The sequence below is a fragment of the Hydractinia symbiolongicarpus genome, chromosome 11, assembly GCF_029227915.1.
Source record: "Hydractinia symbiolongicarpus strain clone_291-10 chromosome 11, HSymV2.1, whole genome shotgun sequence".
Classification (NCBI taxonomy): domain Eukaryota; kingdom Metazoa; phylum Cnidaria; class Hydrozoa; order Anthoathecata; family Hydractiniidae; genus Hydractinia; species Hydractinia symbiolongicarpus.
The window spans coordinates 2,910,267-2,929,825 of NC_079885.1; positions in this window are offsets into that span (position 1 = coordinate 2,910,267).

A 19,559-nucleotide genomic window follows, 5' to 3' on the forward strand; every position below is an offset into this window, starting at 1 on the left:
ACATTTTTGAAAACTACAAGTCTCATGCGTTTTAGTGGTGAAAAGATAATTTAAAAAATCGTTTTGAAAATGAGTTAACTCACAGGGTACTTTCTTTGTATACATTCGACTATACGGCCCAAGCCCGGGATTTACGGGAAATCGCGGGTTTTCGTTTGCCGGCGATTAAACCACTTTCATTAAGCGTCTCATCAAAAATGAAAACAAGTTTGAAAACTACAAGTCTCATGCGTTTTAGTGGTGAAAAAATGATCTAAAACATCGTTCGGGAAATGAGTTTACTCCCTGGATACTTTCTTTGTATACTTTTGACTATACGGGCCGAGTCCGGGATTTACGGGAAGTCGCGGGTTTTCGTTTGCCGGCGATTAAACTTCTTTTATTCAGCGTCTCATCAAAAATGAAAACATTTTTGAAAACTACAAGTCTTATGTGTTTTAGTGGTGAAAAAATAATTTAAAAAATCGTTCTGGAAATGAGTTTACTCACAGGGTACTTTCTTTGTATACATTCGACTATACGGGCCAAGCCGGCATTTACGGAAAATCGCGGGTTTTCGTTTGCCGGCGATTAAACTTCTTTTATTCAGCGTCCCATCAAAAATGAAAACATTTTTGAAAACTACAAGTCTCATGCGTTTTAGTGGTGAAAAAATAATGCCGGCGATTAAACTTCTTTTATTCAGCGTCTCATCAAAAATGAAAACATTTTTGAAAACTACAAGTCTAATGCGTTTTAGTGGTGAAAAGATAATTTAAAAAATCGTTTTGAAAATGAGTTAACTCACAGGGTACTTTCTTTGTATACATTCGACTATACGGCCCAAGCCCGGGATTTACGGGAAATCGCGGGTTTTCGTTTGCCGGCGATTAAACCACTTTCATTAAGCGTCTCATCAAAAATGAAAACATTTCTGAAAACTACAAGTCTCATGCGTTTTAGTGGTGAAAAAATAATTTAAAAAATCGTTCGGGAATTGAGTTTACACCCTGGGTACTTTCTTTGTATACTTTTGACTATACGGGCTGAGTCCGGGATTTACGGGAAGTCGCGGGTTTTCGTTTGCCGGCGATTAAACTTCTTTTATACAGCGTCTCATCAAAAATGAAAACATTTTTGAAAACTACAAGTCTCATGGGCTTTAGTGGTGAAATAATAATTTAAAAAATCGTTCGGGAAATGAGTTTACACCCTGGGTACTTTCTTTGTATACATTCGACTATACGGGCCAAGCCCAGGATTTACGGGAAATCGCGGGTTTTCGTTTGCCGGCAATTAAACCTCTTTCATTAAGCGTCTCATCAAAAATGAAAACATTTTTGAAAACTACAAGTCTCATGCATTTTAGTGGTGAAAAAAAATTTAAAAAATCATACAGGAAATGAGTTTACTCCCTGGGTACTTTCTTTGTATACATTTGACTACACGGGCCAAGCCCGGCATTTACGGAAAATCGCGGGTTTTTGTTTGCCGGCGATTAAACTTCTTTTATTCAGCGTCCCATCAAAAATGAAAACATTTTTGAAAACTACAAGTCTCATGCGTTTTAGTGGTGAAAAAATAATGCCGGCGATTAAACTTCTTTTATTCATCGTCTCATCAAAAATGAAAACATTTTTGAAAACTATAGGTCTTATGCGTTTTAGTGTTGAAAAAATAATTTAAAAAATCGTTCTGGAAATGAGTTTACTCACAGGATACTACAAGTCTCATGCGATTTAGTGGTGAAAAGATAATTTAAAAAATCGTTCTGGAAATGAGTTTACTCACAGGGTACTTTCTTTGTATACATTCGACTACACGGGCCAAGCCCGAGATTTAGGGGAAATCGCTGGTTTTCGTTTGCCGGCGATTAAACCTCTTTCATTAAGCGTCTCATCAAAAATGAAAACATTTTTGAAAACTACAAGTCTCGTGCGTTTTAGTGGTGAAAATATAATTTAAAAAATCGCTCGGGAAATGAGTTTACTCCCTGGGTACTTTCTTTGTATACTTTTGACTATACGGGCCGAGTCCGGGATTTACGGGAAATCGCGGGTTTTCGTTTGCCGGCGATTAAACTTCTTTTATTCAGCGTCCCATCAAAAATGAAAACATTTTTGAAAACTACAAGTCTCATGCGTTTTAGTGGTGAAAAAATGATCTAAAACATCGTTCGGGAAATGAGTTTACTCCCTGGATACTTTCTTTGTATACTTTTGACTATACGGGCCGAGTCCGGGATTTACGGGAAGTCGCGGGTTTTCGTTTGCCGGCGATTAAACTTCTTTTATTCAGCGTCTCATCAAAAATGAAAACATTTTTGAAAACTACAAGTCTTATGTGTTTTAGTGGTGAAAAAATAATTTAAAAAATCGTTCGGGAAATCAGTTTACTCCTTGGGTACTTTCTTTATATACATTCAACTATACGGGACAAGCCCGGGCTTTACGGGAAATCGCGGGTTTTCGTTTGCCGGCGATTAAACTTCTTTTATTTAGCGTCTCATCAAAAATGAAAACATTTTTGAAAACTACAGGTCTTATGCGTTTTAGTGGTGAAAAAATAATTTAAAAAATCGTTCTGGAAATGAGTTTACTCACAGGGTACTTTCTTTGTATACATTCGACTATACGGGCCAAGCCGGCATTTACGGAAAATCGCGGGTTTTCGTTTGCCGGCGATTAAACTTCTTTTATTCAGCGTCCCATCAAAAATGAAAACATTTTTGAAAACTACAAGTCTCATGCGTTTTAGTGGTGAAAAAATAATGCCGGCGATTAAACTTCTTTTATTCAGCGTCTCATCAAAAATGAAAACATTTTTGAAAACTACAAGTCTAATGCGTTTTAGTGGTGAAAAGATAATTTAAAAAATCGTTTTGAAAATGAGTTAACTCACAGGGTACTTTCTTTGTATACATTCGACTATACGGCCCAAGCCCGGGATTTACGGGAAATCGCGGGTTTTCGTTTGCCGGCGATTAAACCACTTTCATTAAGCGTCTCATCAAAAATGAAAACATTTCTGAAAACTACAAGTCTCATGCGTTTTAGTGGTGAAAAAATAATTTAAAAAATCGTTCGGGAATTGAGTTTACACCCTGGGTACTTTCTTTGTATACTTTTGACTATACGGGCTGAGTCCGGGATTTACGGGAAGTCGCGGGTTTTCGTTTGCCGGCGATTAAACTTCTTTTATACAGCGTCTCATCAAAAATGAAAACATTTTTGAAAACTACAAGTCTCATGGGCTTTAGTGGTGAAATAATAATTTAAAAAATCGTTCGGGAAATGAGTTTACACCCTGGGTACTTTCTTTGTATACATTCGACTATACGGGCCAAGCCCAGGATTTACGGGAAATCGCGGGTTTTCGTTTGCCGGCAATTAAACCTCTTTCATTAAGCGTCTCATCAAAAATGAAAACATTTTTGAAAACTACAAGTCTCATGCATTTTAGTGGTGAAAAAAAATTTAAAAAATCATACAGGAAATGAGTTTACTCCCTGGGTACTTTCTTTGTATACATTTGACTACACGGGCCAAGCCCGGCATTTACGGAAAATCGCGGGTTTTTGTTTGCCGGCGATTAAACTTCTTTTATTCAGCGTCCCATCAAAAATGAAAACATTTTTGAAAACTACAAGTCTCATGCGTTTTAGTGGTGAAAAAATAATGCCGGCGATTAAACTTCTTTTATTCATCGTCTCATCAAAAATGAAAACATTTTTGAAAACTATAGGTCTTATGCGTTTTAGTGTTGAAAAAATAATTTAAAAAATCGTTCTGGAAATGAGTTTACTCACAGGATACTACAAGTCTCATGCGATTTAGTGGTGAAAAGATAATTTAAAAAATCGTTCTGGAAATGAGTTTACTCACAGGGTACTTTCTTTGTATACATTCGACTACACGGGCCAAGCCCGAGATTTAGGGGAAATCGCTGGTTTTCGTTTGCCGGCGATTAAACCTCTTTCATTAAGCGTCTCATCAAAAATGAAAACATTTTTGAAAACTACAAGTCTCGTGCGTTTTAGTGGTGAAAATATAATTTAAAAAATCGCTCGGGAAATGAGTTTACTCCCTGGGTACTTTCTTTGTATACTTTTGACTATACGGGCCGAGTCCGGGATTTACGGGAAATCGCGGGTTTTCGTTTGCCGGCGATTAAACTTCTTTTATTCAGCGTCCCATCAAAAATGAAAACATTTTTGAAAACTACAAGTCTCATGCGTTTTAGTGGTGAAAAAATAATATAAAAAATCGTTCAGGAAATGAGTTTACTCCCTGGTTACTTTCTTTGTATGATTTTGACTATACGGGCCGAGTCCGGGATTTACGGGAAATCGCGGGTTTTCGTTTGCCGGCGATTAAACTTCTTTTATTCAGCGTCCCATCAAAAATGAAAACATTTTTGAAAACTACAAGTCTCATGCGTTTTAGTGGTGAAAAAATAATATAAAAAATCGTTCGGGAAATGAGTTTACTCCCTGGTTACTTTCTTTGTATGATTTTGACTATACGGGCCAAGCCCGGGATTTACGGGAAATGGCGAGTTTTCGTTTGCCGGCGATCAAACTTCTTTTATTCAGTGTCTCATCGAAAATGAAAACAATTTTGAAAACTACAAGTCTCATGCGTTTTAGTGGTGAAAAGATAATTTAAAAAATCGTTTTGAAAATGAGTTAACTCACAGGGTACTTTCTTTGTATACATTCGACTATACGGGCCGAGTCCGGGATTTACGGGAAGTCGCGGGTTTTCGTTTGCCGGCGATTAAACTTCTTTTATACAGCGTCTCATCAAAAATGAAAACAGTTTTGAAAACTACAAGTCTCATGGGCTTTAGTGGTGAAATAATAATTTAAAAAATCGTTCGGGAAATGAGTTTACACCCTGGGTACATTCTTTGTATACATTTGACCATACGGGCCAAGCCCAGGATTTACGGGAAATCGCGGGTTTTCGTTTGCCGGCAATTAAACCTCTTTCATTAAGCGTCTCATCAAAAATGAAAACATTTTTGAAAACTACAAGTCTCATGCATTTTAGTGGTGAAAAGAAATTTAAAAAATCATTCGGGAAATGAGTTTACTCCCTGGGTACTTTCTTTGTATACATTCGACTACACGGGCCAAGCCCGGCATTTACGGAAAATCGCGGGTTTTCGTTTGCCGGCGATTAAACTTCTTTTATTCAGCGTCCCATCAAAAATGAAAACATTTTTGAAAACTACAAGTCTCATGCGTTTTAGTGGTGAAAAAATAATGCCGGCGATTAAACTTCTTTTATTCAGCGTCTCATCAAAAATGAAAACATTTTTGAAAACTACAAGTCTCATGCGTTTTAGTGTTGAAAAAATAATTTAAAAAATCGTTCTGGAAATGAGTTTACTCACAGGATACTACAAGTCTCTTGCGATTTAGTGGTGAAAAGATAATTTAAAAAATCGTTGTGGAAATGAGTTTACTCACAGGGTACTTTCTTTGTATACTTTTGACTATACGGGCCGAGTCCGGGATTTACGGGAAATCGCGGGTTTTCGTTTGCCGGCGATTAAACTTCTTTTATTCAGCGTCCCATCAAAAATGAAAACATTTTTGAAAACTACAAGTCTCATGCGTTTTAGTGGTGAAAAAATAATATAAAAAATCGTTCAGGAAATGAGTTTAGTCCCTGGGTACTTTCTTTGTATACTTTTGACAATACGGGCCGAGTCCGGGATTTACGGGAAATCGCAGGTTTACGTTTGCCGGTGATTAAACTTATTTTATTCAGCGTCTCATCAAAAATGAAAACATTTTTGAAAACTACAAGTCTCATGCGTTTTAGTGGTGAAAAAAAATTTAAAAAATCGTTCGGGAAATGAGTTTACTCCCTGGGTACTTTCTTTGTATACATTCGCCTATACGGGCCAAGCCCGGGATTTACGGGAAATCGCGGGATTTCGTTTGCCGGCGATTAAACCTCTTTCATTAAGCGTCTCATCAAAAACGAAAACATTTTTGAAAACTGAAAGTCTCATGCGTTTTAGTGGTGAAAAGATAATTTAAAAAATCGTTTTGGAAATGAGTTTACTCACAGGGTACTTTCTTTGTATACATTCAACTATACGGGCCAAGCCTGGGATTTACGGGAGATCGCGGGTTGTCGTTTGCCGGCGATTAAACCACTTTCATTAAGCGTCTCATCAAAAATGAAAACATTTCTGAAAACTACAAGTCTCATGCGTTTTAGTGGTGAAAAAATAATTTAAAAAATCGTTTGGGAAATGCGTTTAGTCCCTGGGTACTTTCTTTGTATACTTTTGACAATACGGGCCGAGTCCGGGATTTACGGGAAATCGCAGGTTTTCGTTTGCCGGCGATTAAACTTCTTTTATTTAGCGTCTCATCAAAAATGAAAACATTTTTGAAAACTACAAGTCTTATGCGTTTTAGTATTGAAAATATAATTTAAAAAATTGTTCTGGAAATGAGTTTGCTCACAGGGTACTTTCTTTGAATACATTCGACTATACGGGCCAAGCCCGGGATTTACAGGAAATCGCGGGTTTTCGTTTGCCGGCGATTAAACCTCTTTCATTAAGCGTCTCATCAAAAATAAAAACATTTTTAAAAACTACAAGTTTTATGCGTTTTAGTGGTGAAAAAATAATTTAAAAAATCGCTCGGGAAATGAGTTTAATCCCTGGGTACTTTCTTAGTTTACTTTTGACTATACGGGGCGAGTCCGGGATTTACGGGAAATCGCGGGTTTTCCTTTGCCGGCGATTAAACCTCTTTCATTAAGCGTCTCATCAAAAATGAAAACATTTTTGAAAACTACAAGTTTCATGCGTTTTAGTGGTGAAAAGATAATTTAAAAAATCGTTTCGGAAATGAGTTAACTCACAGGGTACTTTCTTTGTATACATTCGACAATACGGGCCAAGCCCGGGATTTACGGGAAATCGCGGGTTTTCGTTTGCCGGCGCTTAAACCACTTTCATTAAGCGTCTCATCAAAAATGAAAACATTTCTGAAAACTACAAGTCTCATGCGTTTTAGTGGTGAAAAAATAATTTAAAAAATCGTTCAGAAATTGAGTTTACTCCATGGGTACTTTCTTTGTATACTTTTGACTATACGGGCCGAGTCAGGGATTTACGGGACATCGCAGGTTTTCGTTTGCCGGCGATTAAACTTCTTTTATTCAGCGTCTCATCAAAAATGAAAACAAGTTTGAAAACTACAAGTCTCATGCGTTTTAGTGGTGAAAAAATAATTTAAAAAATCGTTCTGAAAATGAGTTTACTCACAGGGTACTTTCTTTGTATATATTCGACTATACGGGCCAAGCCCAGGATTTACGGGAAATCGCGGGTTTTCGTTTGCTGGCGATTAAACCTCTTTCATTAAGCGTCTCATCAAAAATGAAAACATTTTTGAAAACTACAAGTCTCATGCATTTCAGTGGTGAAAAAAAATTTAAAAAATCATTCGGGAAATGAATTTACTCCCTGGGTACTTTCTTTGTATACATTCGACTACACGGGCCAAGCCCGGCATTTACGGAAAATCGCGGGTTTTCGTTTGCCGGCGATTAAACTTCTTCTATTCAGCGTCCCATCAAAAATGAAAACATTTTTGAAAACTACAATTGTCATGCGTTTTAGTGGTGAAAAAATAATGCCGGCGATTAAACTTCTTCTATTCAGCGTCCCATCAAAAATGAAAACATTTTTGAAAACTACAACTGTCATGCGTTTTAGTGGTGAAAAAATAATGCCGGCGATTAAACTTCTTTTATTCAGCGTCTCATCAAAAATGAAAACATTTTTGAAAACTACAAGTCTCATGCGTTTTAGTGGTGAAAAAATAATTTAAAAAATCGTTCTGAAAATGAGTTTACTCACAGGGTACTTTCTTTGTATATATTCGACTATACGGGCCAAGCCCAGGATTTACGGGAAATCGCGGGTTTTCGTTTGCTGGCGATTAAACCTCTTTCATTAAGCGTCTCATCAAAAATGAAAACATTTTTAAAAACTACAAGTTTTATGCGTTTTAGTGGTGAAAAAATAATTTAAAAAATCGCTCGGGAAATGAGTTTAATCCCTGGGTACTTTCTTAGTTTACTTTTGACTATACGGGGCGAGTCCGGGATTTACGGGAAATCGCGGGTTTTCCTTTGCCGGCGATTAAACCTCTTTCATTAAGCGTCTCATCAAAAATGAAAACATTTTTGAAAACTACAAGTTTCATGCGTTTTAGTGGTGAAAAGATAATTTAAAAAATCGTTTCGGAAATGAGTTAACTCACAGGGTACTTTCTTTGTATACATTCGACAATACGGGCCAAGCCCGGGATTTACGGGAAATCGCGGGTTTTCGTTTGCCGGCGCTTAAACCACTTTCATTAAGCGTCTCATCAAAAATGAAAACATTTCTGAAAACTACAAGTCTCATGCGTTTTAGTGGTGAAAAAATAATTTAAAAAATCGTTCAGAAATTGAGTTTACTCCATGGGTACTTTCTTTGTATACTTTTGACTATACGGGCCGAGTCAGGGATTTACGGGAAATCGCAGGTTTTCGTTTGCCGGCGATTAAACTTCTTTTATTCAGCGTCTCATCAAAAATGAAAACAAGTTTGAAAACTACAAGTCTCATGCGTTTTAGTGGTGAAAAAATAATTTAAAAAATCGTTCTGAAAATGAGTTTACTCACAGGGTACTTTCTTTGTATATATTCGACTATACGGGCCAAGCCCAGGATTTACGGGAAATCGCGGGTTTTCGTTTGCTGGCGATTAAACCTCTTTCATTAAGCGTCTCATCAAAAATGAAAACATTTTTGAAAACTACAAGTCTCATGCATTTCAGTGGTGAAAAAAAATTTAAAAAATCATTCGGGAAATGAATTTACTCCCTGGGTACTTTCTTTGTATACATTCGACTACACGGGCCAAGCCCGGCATTTACGGAAAATCGCGGGTTTTCGTTTGCCGGCGATTAAACTTCTTCTATTCAGCGTCCCATCAAAAATGAAAACATTTTTGAAAACTACAATTGTCATGCGTTTTAGTGGTGAAAAAATAATGCCGGCGATTAAACTTCTTCTATTCAGCGTCCCATCAAAAATGAAAACATTTTTGAAAACTACAACTGTCATGCGTTTTAGTGGTGAAAAAATAATGCCGGCGATTAAACTTCTTTTATTCAGCGTCTCATCAAAAATGAAAACATTTTTGAAAACTACAAGTCTTATGCGTTTTAGTGTTGAAAAAATAATTTAAAAAATCGTTCTGGAAATGAGTTTACTCACAGGATACTACAAGTCTCATGCGATTTAGTGGTGAAAAGATAATTTAAAAAATCGTCCTTGGGTACTTTCTTTGTATACTTTTGACTATACGGGCCGAGGCCGGGATTTACGGGAAATCGCAGGTTTTTTTTTGCCGGCGATTAAACTTCTTTTATTCAGCGTCTCATCAAAAATGAAAACATTTTTGAAAACTACAAGTCTTATGCGTATTAGTGGTGAAAAAATAATTTAAAAAATCGTTCTGGAAATGAGTTTACTCACAGGGTACTTTCTTTGTATATATTCGACTATACGGGCCAAGCCCAGGATTTACGGGAAATCGCGGGTTTTTGTTTGCCGGCGATTAAACCTCTTTCATTAAGCGTCTCATCAAAAATGAAAACATTTTTGAAAGCTACAATTCTCATGCATTTCAGTGGTGAAAAAAAATTTAAAAAATCATTCGGGAAATGAGTTTACTCCCTGGGTACTTTCTTTGTATACATTCGACTACACGGGCCAAGCCCGGCATTTACGGAAAATCGCGGGTTTTCGTTTGCCGGCGATTAAACTTCTTTTATTCAGCGTCCCATCAAAAATGAAAACATTTTTGAAAACAACAATTGTCATGCGTTTTAGTGGTGAAAAAATAATGCCGGAGATTAAACTTCTTTTATTCAGCGTCTCATTAAAAATGAAAACATTTTTGAAAACTACAAGTCTTATGCGTTTTAGTGTTAAAAAAATAATTTAAAAACTCGTTCTGGAAATGAGTATACTCACAGGATACTACAAGTCTCATGCGATTTAGTGGTGAAAAGATAATTTAAAAAATCGTTCTGGAAATGAGTTTACTCACAGGGTACTTTCTTTGTATACATTCGACTACACGGGCCAAGCCCGGGATTTAGGTGAAATCGCTGGTTTTCGTTTGCCGGCGATTAAACCTCTTTCATTAAGCGTCTCTTCAAAAATGAAAACATTTTTGAAAACTACAAGTCTCGTGCGTTTTAGTGGTGAAAATATAATTTAAAAAATCGCTCGGGTAATTAGTTTACTCCCTGGGTACTTTCTTTGTATACTTTTGACTATACGGGCCGAGTCCGGGATTTACGGGAAATCGCGGGTTTTCGTTTGCCGGCGATTAAACTTCTCTTATTCAGCGTCCCATCAAAAATGAAAACATTTTTGAAAACTACAAGTCTCATGCGTTTTAGTGGTGAAAAAATAATATAAAAAATCGTTCAGGAAATGAGTTTACTCCCTGGTTACTTTCTTTGTATAATTTTGACTATACGGGCCAAGCCCGGGATTTACGGAAAATGGCGAGTTTTCGTTTGCCGGCGATCAAACTTCTTTTATTCAGTGTCTCATCAAAAATGAAAACAATTTTGAAAACTACAAGTCTCATGCGTTTTAGTGGTGAAAAGATAATTTAAAAAATCGTTTTGAAAATGAGTTAACTCACAGGGTACTTTCTTTGTATACATTCGACTATACGGCCCAAGCCCGGGATTTACGGGAAATCGCGGGTTTTCGTTTGCCGGCGATTAAACCACTTTCATTAAGCGTCTCATCAAAAATGAAAACATTTCTGAAAACTACAAGTCTCATGCGTTTTAGTGGTGAAAAAATAATTTAAAAAATCGTTCGGGAATTGAGTTTACTCCCTGGGTACTTTCTTTGTATACTTTTGACTATACGGGCCGATTCCGGGATTTACGGGAAATCGCAGGTTTTCGTTTGCCGGCGAATAAACTTCTTTTATTCAGCGTCTCATCAAAAATGTTTTCACATTTTTGAAAACTACAAGTCTTATGCGTTTTAGTGGTGAAAAAATAATTTAAAAAATCGTTCGGGAAATCAGTTTACTCCTTGGGTACTTTCTTTATATACATTCAACTATACGGGCCAAGCCCGGAATTTACGGGAAATCGCGGGTTTTCGTTTGCCGGCGAATAAACTTCTTTTATTCAGCGTCTCATCAAAAATGAAAACATTTTTGAAAACTACAAGTCTTATGCGTTTTAGTGGTGAAAAAATAATTTAAAAAATCGTTCTAGAAATGAGTTTACTCACAGGGTACTTTCTTTGTATACATTCGACTATACGGGCCAAGCCCAGGATTTACGGGAAATCGCGGGTTTTCGTTTGCCGGCGATTAAACCTCTCTCATTAAGCGTCTCATCAAAAATGAAAACATTTTTGAAAACTACAAGTCTCATGCATTTTAGTGGTGAAAAAAAATTTAAAAAATCGTTCTGGAAATGAGTTTACTCACAGGATACTACAAGTCTCTTGCGATTTAGTGGTGAAAAGATAATTTAAAAAATCGTTCTGGAAATGAGTTTACTCACAGGGTACTTTCTTTGTATACATTCGACTACACGGGCCAAGCCCGGCATTTACGGAAAATCGCGGGTTTTCGTTTGCCGGCGATTAAACTTCTTTTATTCAGCGTCCCATCAAAAATGAAAACATTTTTGAAAACTACAAGTCTCATGCGTTTTAGTGGTGAAAAAATAATGCCGGCGATTAAACTTCTTTTATTCAGCGTCTCATCAAAAATGAAAACATTTTTGAAAACTACAAGTCTTATGCGTTTTAGTGTTGAAAAAATAATTTAAAAAATCGTTCTGGAAATGAGTTTACTCACAGGATACTACAAGTCTCATGCGATTTAGTGGTGAAAAGATAATTTAAAAAATCGTTCTGGAAATGAGTTTACTCACAGGGTACTTTCTTTGTATACATTCGACTACACGGGCCAAGCCCGGGATTTAGGGGAAATCGCTGGTTTTCGTTTGCCGGCGATTAAACCTCTTTCATTAAGCGTCTCATCAAAAATGAAAACATTTTTGAAAACTACAAGTCTCGTGCGTTTTAGTGGTGAAAATATAATTTAAAAAATCGCTCGGGAAATGAGTTTACTCTCTGGGTACTTTCTTTGTATACATTCGATTATACGGGCCAAGCCCGGGATTTACGGGAAATCGCGGGTTTTCGTTTGTCGGCTATTAAACCACATTCATTAAGCGTCTCATTAAAAATGAAAACATTTCTGAAAACTACAAGTCTCATGGGCTTTAGTGGTGAACTAATAATTTAAAAAATCGTTCGGGAAATGAGTTTACTCCCTGGGTACTTTCTTTGTGTACTTTTGACTATACGGGCCGAGTCCGGGATTTACGGGAAATCGCGCGTTTTCGCTTGCCGGCAATTAAACTCCTTTTATTCACCGTCTCATTAAAAATGAAAACATTTTTGAAAACTACAAGTCTCATTCGTTCTAGTGGTGCAGAAATACTTTGAAAAATCGTTCGGGAAATCAGTTTACTCCTTGGGTACTTTCTTTATATACATTCAACTATACGGGCCAAGCCCGGGATTTACGGGAAATCGCGGGTTTTCGTTTGCCGGCAAATAAACTTCTTTTATTCAGCGTCTCATCAAAAATGAAAACATTTTTGAAAACTACAAGTCTTATGCGTTTTAGTGGTGAAAAAATAATTTAAAAAATCGTTCTAGAAATGAGTTTACTCACAGGGTACTTTCTTTGTATACATTCGACTATACGGGCCAAGCCCAGGATTTACGGGAAATCGCGGGTTTTCGTTTGCCGGCGATTAAACCTCTCTCATTAAGCGTCTCATCAAAAATGAAAACATTTTTGAAAACTACAAGTCTCATGCATTTTAGTGGTGAAAAAAAATTTAAAAAATCGTTCTGGAAATGAGTTTACTCACAGGATACTACAAGTCTCTTGCGATTTAGTGGTGAAAAGATAATTTAAAAAATCGTTCTGGAAATGAGTTTACTCACAGGGTACTTTCTTTGTATGCATTCGACTACACGGGCCAAGCCCGGCATTTACGGAAAATCGCGGGTTTTCGTTTGCCGGCGATTAAACTTCTTTTATTCAGCGTCCCATCAAAAATGAAAACATTTTTGAAAACTACAAGTCTCATGCGTTTTAGTGGTGAAAAAATAATGCCGGCGATTAAACTTCTTTTATTCAGCGTCTCATCAAAAATGAAAACATTTTTGAAAACTACAAGTCTCGTGCGTTTTAGTGGTGAAAATATAATTTAAAAAATCGCTCGGGAAATGAGTTTACTCTCTGGGTACTTTCTTCGTATACTTTTGACTATACGGGCCGAGTCCGGGATTTACGGGAAATCGCGGGTTTTCGTTTGCCGGCGATTAAACTTCTTTTATTCAGCGTCCCATCAGAAATGAAAACATTTTTAAAAACTACAAGTCTTATGCGTTTTAGTGGTGAAAAAATAATTTAAAAAATCGTTCGGGAAATCAGTTTACTCCTTGGGTACTTTCTTTATATACATTCAACTATACGGGCCAAGCCCGGGATTTACGGGAAATCGCGGGTTTTCGTTTGCCGGCGATTAAACCTCTCTCATTAAGCGTCTCATCAAAAATGAAAACATTTTTGAAAACTACAAGTCTTATGCGTTTTAGTGGTGAAAAAAAATTTAAAAAATCGTTCTGGAAATGAGTTTACTCACAGGATACTACAAGTCTCTTGCGATTTAGTGGTGAAAAGATAATTTAAAAAATCGTTCTGGAAATGAGTTTACTCACAGGGTACTTTCTTTGTATACATTCGACTACACGGGCCAAGCCCGGCATTTACGGAAAATCGCGGGTTTTCGTTTGCCGGCGATTAAACTTCTTTTATTCAGCGTCCCATCAAAAATGAAAACATTTTTGAAAACTACAAGTCTCATGCGTTTTAGTGGTGAAAAAATAATGCCGGCGATTAAACTTCTTTTATTCAGCGTCTCATCAAAAATGAAAACATTTTTGAAAACTACAAGTCTTATGCGTTTTAGTGTTGAAAAAATAATTTAAAAAATCGTTCTGGAAATGAGTTTACTCACAGGATACTACAAGTCTCATGCGATTTAGTGGTGAAAAGATAATTTAAAAAATCGTTCTGGAAATGAGTTTACTCACAGGGTACTTTCTTTGTATACATTCGACTACACGGGCCAAGCCCGGGATTTAGGGGAAATCGCTGGTTTTCGTTTGCCGGCGATTAAACCTCTTTCATTAAGCGTCTCATCAAAAATGAAAACATTTTTGAAAACTACAAGTCTCGTGCGTTTTAGTGGTGAAAATATAATTTAAAAAATCGCTCGGGAAATGAGTTTACTCTCTGGGTACTTTCTTCGTATACTTTTGACTATACGGGCCGAGTCCGGGATTTACGGGAAATCGCGGGTTTTCGTTTGCCGGCGATTAAACTTCTTTTATTCCGCGTCCCATCAGAAATGAAAAATTTTTTGAAAACTACAAGTCTCATGCGTTTTAGTGGTAAAAAAATAATATAAAAAATCGTTCAGGAAATGAGTTTACTCCCTGGTTACTTTCTTTGTATGATTTTGACTATACGGGCCAAGCCCGGGATTTACGGGAAATGGCGAGTTTTCGTTTGCCGGCGATCAAACTTCTTTTATTCAGTGTCTCATCAAAAATGAATACAATTTTGAAAACTACAAGTCTTATGCGTTTTAGTGTTGAAAAAATAATTTAAAAAATCGTTCTGGAAATGAGTTTACTCACAGGATACTACAAGTCTCATGCGATTTAGTGGTGAAAAGATAATTTAAAAAATCGTTCTGGAAATGAGTTTACTCACAGGGTACTTTCTTTTTATACATTCGACTACACGGGCCAAGCCCGGGATTTAGGGGAAATCGCTGGTTTTCGTTTGCCGGCGATTAAACCTCTTTCATTAAGCGTCTCATCAAAAATGAAAACATTTTTGAAAACTACAAGTCTCGTGCGTTTTAGTGGTGAAAATATAATTTAAAAAATCGCTCGGGAAATGAGTTTACTCCCTGGGTACTTTCTTTGTATACTTTTGACTATACGGGCCGAGTCCGGGATTTACGGGAAATCGCGGGTTTTCGTTTGCCGGCGATTAAACTTCTTTTATTCAGCGTCCCATCAAAAATGAAAACATTTTTGAAAACTACAAGTCTCATGCGTTTTAGTGGGGAAAAAATAATATAAAAAATCGTTCAGGAAATGAGTTTACTTCCTGGTTACTTTCTTTGTATAATTTTGACTATACGGGCCAAGCCCGGGATTTACGGGAAATGGCGAGTTTTCGTTTGCCGGCGATCAAACTTCTTTTATTCAGTGTCTCATCAAAAATGAAAACAATTTTGAAAACTACAAGTCTTATGCGTTTTAGTGGTGAAAAGATAATTTAAAAAATCGTTTTGAAAATGAGTTAACTCACAGGGTACTTTCTTTGTATACATTCGACTATACGGCCCAAGCCCGGGATTTACGGGAAATCGCGGGTTTTCGTTTGCCGGCGATTAAACCACTTTCATTAAGCGTCTCAACAAAAATGAAAACATTTCTGAAAACTACAAGTCTCATGCGTTTTAGTGGTGAAAAAATAATTTAAAAAATCGTTCGGGAATTGAGTTTACTCCCTGGGTACTTTCTTTGTATACTTTTGACTATACGGGCTGAGTCCGGGATTTACGGGAAGTCGCGGGTTTTCGTTTGCCGGCGATTAAACTTCTTTTATACAGCGTCTCATCAAAAATGGAAACATTTTTGAAAACTACAAGTCTCATGGGCTTTAGTGGTGAAATAATAATTTAAAAAATCGTTCGGGAAATGAGTTTACACCCTGGGTACTTTCTTTGTATACTTTTGACTATACGGGCCGATTCCGGGATTTACGGGAAATCGCAGGTTTTCGTTTGCCGGCGAATAAACTTCTTTTATTCAGCGTCTCATCAAAAATGAAAACATTTTTGAAAACTACAAGTCTCATGCGTTTTAGTGGTGAAAAAATAATTTAAAAAATCGTTCGGGAAATGAGTTTACTCCCTGGGTACTTTCTTTGTATACTTTTGACTATACGGGCCAAGCCCGGGATTTACGGGAAATCACGGGTTTTCGTTTGCCGGCGATTAAACCACTTTCATTAAGCGTCTCATCAAAAATGAAAACATTTCTGAAAACTACAAGTCTCATGCGTTTTAGTGGTGAAAAAATAATTTAAAAAATCGATCGGAAAATGAGTTTACTCCCTGGGTACTTTCTTTGTATACTTTTAACTATACGGGCCGATCCGGGATTTACGGAAATCGCGGGTTTTCGTTTGCCGGCGATTAAACTTCTTTTATTCAGCGTCTCATCAAAAATGAAAACATTTTTAAAAACTACAAGTCTCATGGGCTTTAGTGGTGAAATAATAATTTAAAAAATCGTTTGGGAAATGAGTTTAGTCCCTGGGTACTTTCTTTGTATACTTTTGACAATACGGGCCGAGTCCGGGATTTACGGGAAATCGCAGGTTTACGTTTGCCGGCGATTAAACTTATTTTATTCAGCGTCTCATCAAAAATGAAAACATTTTTGAAAACTACAAGTCTCATGCGTTTTAGTGGTGAAAAAAAAAATTAAAAAATCGTTCGGGAAATGAGTTTACTCCCTGGGTACTTTCTTTGTATACATTCGCCTATACGGGCCAAGCCCGGGATTTACGGGAAACCGCGGGATTTTGTTTGCCGGCGATTAAACCTCTTTCATTAAGCGTCTCATCAAAAACGAAAACATTTTTGAAAACTGCAAGTCTCATGCGTTTTAGTGGTGAAAAGATAATTTAAAAAATCGTTTTGGAAATGAGTTTACTCACAGGGTACTTTCTTTGTATACATTCGACTATACGGGCCAAGCCTGGGATTTACGGGAAATCGCGGGTTGTCGTTTGCCGGCGATTAAATCACTTTCATTAAGCGTCTCATCAAAAATGAAAACATTTCTGAAAACTACAAGTCTCATGCGTTTTAGTGGTGAAAAAATAATTCAAAAAATCGTTCGGGAAATGGGTTTACTCCCTGGGTACTTTCTTTGTATACTTTTGACTATACGGGCCGAGTCCGGGAATTACGGGAAGTCGCGGGTTTTCGTTTGCCGGCGATTAAACCACTTTCATTCAGCGTCTCATCAAAAATGAAAACATTTTCAAAAACTACAAGTCTCATGGGCTTTAGTGGTGAAATAATAATTTAAAAAATCGTTTGGGAAATGAGTTTAGTCCCTGGGTACTTTCTTTGTATACTTTTGACAATACGGGCCGAGTCCGGGATTTATGGGAAATCGCAGGTTTTCGTTTGCCGGCGATTAAACTTCTTTTATTCAGCGTCTCATCAAAAATGAAAACATTTTTGAAAACTACAAGTCTTATGCGTTTTAGTGGTGAAAAAATAATTTAAAAAATTGTTCTGGAAATGAGTTTGCTCACAGGGTATTTTCTTTGAATACATTCGACTATACGGGCCAAGCCCGGGATTTACAGGAAATCGCGGGTTTTCGTTTGCCGGCGATTAAACCTCTTTCATTAAGCGTCTCATCAAAAATGAAAACATTTTTGAAAACTACAAGTCTCATGCGTTTTAGTGGTGAAAAGATAATTTAAAAAATCGTTTTGGAAATGAGTTTACTCACAGGGTACTTTCTTTGTATACATTCGACTATACGGGCCAAGCCTGGGATTTACGGGAAATCGCGGGTTGTCGTTTGCCGGCGATTAAACCACTTTCATTAAGCGTCTCATCAAAAATGAAAACATTTCTGAAAACTACAAGTCTCATGCGTTTTAGTGGTGAAAAAATAATTTAAAAAATCGTTCGGGAATTGAGTTTACTCCCTGGGTACTTTCTTTGTATACTTTTGACTATACGGGCCGAGTCCGGGATTTACGGGAAGTCGCGGGTTTTCGTTTGCCGGCGATTAAACTTCTTTTATACAGCGTCTCATCAAAAATGGAAACATTTTTGAAAACTACAAGTCTCATGGGCTTTAGTGGTGAAATAATAATTTAAAAAATCGTTCGGGAAATGAGTTTACACCCTGGGTACTTTCTTTGTATACTTTTGACTATACGGGCCGATTCCGGGATTTACGGGAAATCGCAGGTTTTCGTTTGCCGGCGAATAAACTTCTTTTATTCAGCGTCTCATCAAAAATGAAAACATTTTTGAAAACTACAAGTCTCATGCGTTTTAGTGGTGAAAAAATAATTTAAAAAATCGTTCGGGAAATGAGTTTACTCCCTGGGTACTTTCTTTGTATACTTTTGACTATACGGGCCAAGCCCAGGATTTACGGGAAATCACGGGTTTTCGTTTGCCGGCGATTAAACCACTTTCATTAAGCGTCTCATCAAAAATGAAAACATTTCTGAAAACTACAAGTCTCATGCGTTTTAGTGGTGAAAAAATAATTTAAAAAATCGATCGGGAAATGAGTTTACTCCCTGGGTACTTTCTTTGTATACTTTTAACTATAGGGATCGATCCGGGATTTACGGAAATCGCGGGTTTTTGTTTGCCGGCGATTAAACTTCTTTTATTCAGCGTCTCATCAAAAATGAAAACATTTTTAAAAACTACAAGTCTCATGGGCTTTAGTGGTGAAATAATAATTTAAAAAATCGTTTGGGAAATGAGTTTAGTCCCTGGGTACTTTCTTTGTATACTTTTGACAATACGGGCCGAGTCCGGGATTTACGGGAAATCGCAGGTTTACGTTTGCCGGCGATTAAACTTATTTTATTCAGCGTCTCATCAAAAATGAAAACATTTTTGAAAACTACAAGTCTTATGCGTTTTAGTGGTGAAAAAATAATTTAAAAAATCGTTCTGGAAGTGAGTTTACTCACAGGGTACTTTCTTTGTATACATTCGACTATACGGGCCAAGCCCGGGATTTGCAGGAAATCGCGGGTTTTCGTTTGCCGGCGATTAAACCTCTTTCATTAAGCGTCTCATCAAAAACGAAAACATTTTTGAAAACTGCAAGTCTCATGCGTTTTAGTGGTGAAAAAATAATTTAAAAAATCGTTTTGGAAATGAGTTTACTCACAGGGTGCTTTCTTTGTATACATTCGACTATACGGGCCAAGCCTGGGATTTACGGGAAGTCGCGGGTTTTCGTTTGCCGGCGATTAAACCACTTTCATTAAGCGTCTCATCAAAAATGAAAACAATTTTAAAAACTACAAGTCTCATGGGCTTTAGTGGTGAAAAGATAATTTAAAAAATCGTTTTGGAAATGAGTTTACTCACAGGGTACTTTCTTTGTATACATTCGACTATACGGGCCAAGCCCGGGATTTACGGGAAATCACGGGTTTTCGTTTGCCCGCGATTAAACCACTTTCATTCAGCGTCTCATCAAAAATGAACACATTTACAAAAACTACAAGTCTCATGGGCTTTAGTGGTGAGATAATAA